Raw genomic sequence first — 2,500 nt, forward strand, 5'->3', positions numbered from 1 at the left:
TAATAATAATAATAATATAGTAATAATAATAATAATAGTAATAATAATAATAATAATAATATAATAATAATAATAATAATAATAATATAATAATAATAATAATAATAATAATAATAAAAATAATAATAATAATAATAATAATGTACTATATTCATCCAAAAAGGAAATTTTTGATTTTTTTTTCTTTTAAATATTTTTCTATTTTACTTTCTTCCTCTTAAAACGTTTGACGACAGGACGATACATGGTTAATTATAATAACATGTTGTGGTCTGATGAACCGAGTGGAGCTCTTGGAAAACATTTATAGAACTTGTCACCATTGCAGAAAAATAGGTCGAGGATCGATTTGTTACGAGTAAAGCATTGAACAAATTGTGAGAGACCGGGAATTATTATATTTATATTTTTACAATGATTAAAATCGCCATTCACAATAAAAGCACAGTCAGGCGATTTGCTTTTTTCATTTTCCACATGGCTGACCAGAGTTTCCATAGCAACGTTTACGTCGGAACTGGGGTGGCGGGGGGGGGGGGGGGGGGGGGGGGGGTGTAAACTGTCGTGATGTTGACTTTAGAAAATTCTCTAGGTAAGTAATAGGCAGTACACACACAGTCAAAAGTTCAATGTTGTTGTTCGAAATAGGATTCAATAGTCTGATGTCACGTCCGCCTAGCAAGGAGCAGCTTGGTTCTAAACAAAGAAAATCGGTACTTTTTATTCTTCATGCTGGCTAGAACTTTTTCACGTGTCTTGTGATCAGAATGTATAAAAATCAAAACATGATCAGATTTATATTGTTTTTCTCCGCTGGATACACTTTTATGATCGTCGGAGAAGTATTTCACAAGGGCGTCCGCCATTGTTCCGATAGTTTAGAACCAGTTACTAAGTTACTATGCGTCATTACGGGGGAAGTGACGTCACCACTGTTGGACCATATTGACGAGATAGTATTTATATTATTAGGTGACACAAAATATTGTTTATGTACACACACACACACAGACACACACACACACACACACAGACACACCACCACCCCGCTTTTTGTTCGAAAAGTCTCCATTGGTCCGGTGTAGAGCATATTGTCGATATCGAGGAGAGCTGATGATGTGTTGGGTGTCAACCAGGACTCCTTCATGGACAGAATGAATTTGATGTCACTCACGTCTTTGGCATTGTTTTTGCCATCCGCGTTTATGAGTAATTCTCACTAAACTGTATTAACCAGACTATAAACGTTCAATGTTACACCTACTTTTGAGTGTTGGTCCGTTTTATTTCCGGATGGTAATGTTGTGAGATTCTTAGCCAAGCGCACACTATCTATAGATAGTTCGAAGATGACGTCACCCAGGTCTTTGTTATTGTTTTTGCCATCCGCGTTTGTGAGTTGTTCTCACTAAACTGTATCAACCTGACTATAAACGTTCATGGTTACACAGAGTTTGTGTGTTGGTCCGTTATACTTCCGGATGGCAATGTTGTGAACTCCTTGGCCAAGCGCATTCTATCTATAGATAGTATTCGCTTGGCTAAGAAGCTCACAACATTGCCATCCGGAAGTATAACGGATCAACGCACAAAACTGTGTGTATCCATGAACGTTTCTAGTCGGATTAATACAGCTCAGTGAGCATTACTCATAAACGCGGATGGCAAAAAACAATAACAAAGACCCGAGTGACGTCATCTTCGAACTTTCTATACTCGCAGCAATTGGATTCAGTAGTCTGATGTCACGCGCCCGGAAACGGCGACCATCTTGGTTCTAAACAAAGAAAATCATTACTTTTTATTCTTCATGCTGGCTAGAACTTTTCATTCCCTTTTCATATGCCTTGTGATCAGAATGTGTAAAAGTCAAAACATTATCAAATTGATGGTTTTTTTCCCTCTGGATACGCGTTTAAGCTCGCCGGAGAAATATTTCATACGGCGTCCGTCATTGTTCCGATAGTTTAGAGCCAGTGTTACTAAGTTACCATACGCCATTAAGAAGGAAGTGACGATACGACTGTTGAAGACTATAAGGACACAGCGAACACAGTTCATCCATCTTGTTTTTAACTGAGCGCACAATACCAGGCACAACGCAAGGCAAGAAGGGACGATTGTGTCGATGTTTTGATTCCTCCTTTCCTCCCCCTTTTTCTCGACTTAATGAACGATGTGTGTGTGTGTGTGTGTGTGTGTGTGTGTGTGTGTGTGTGTGTGTAGGGGGGGGGGGTGCATTCTGGTCTCAGCAAAAGAAGTGTAGTTGTTGAATAGGAAAATAATAGAGGAAGCACAGGCTTGACTTGACAGATCATTTCATAAAATACTGGCTAAAGACAGACATTTGATTATATAGTAAAAAGATCATAATTATGCACAGGAATAAATCACAGCCATTGTAAAAAGATAATGTCACATATATAAATAAGAATCGTAAAAAAATCCAGAAAAACTTGTGAAAAAACACAACACATCCAAAACACGTCTGTAGTCGCCG

The 2,500-nt window shown here is 37.9% G+C and overlaps 1 protein-coding gene across 4 annotated transcripts in view; it reads right to left on the bottom strand.

Annotated features, from left to right (window-relative positions):
• The window catches only part of LOC144976325 (sodium-dependent proline transporter-like), a 37,803-nt gene that overhangs the window by 21,490 nt on the left and 13,813 nt on the right, over positions 1-2,500 (bottom strand). The gene's annotated exons all lie outside the window — the stretch shown is intronic.

This window comes from Berghia stephanieae, chromosome 7 (assembly GCF_034508935.2).
Source record: "Berghia stephanieae isolate SIO BIC M18660-M18661 chromosome 7, UCSD_Bste_1.3, whole genome shotgun sequence".
In the NCBI taxonomy this organism is placed as follows: Eukaryota; Metazoa; Mollusca; class Gastropoda; order Nudibranchia; family Aeolidiidae; genus Berghia; species Berghia stephanieae.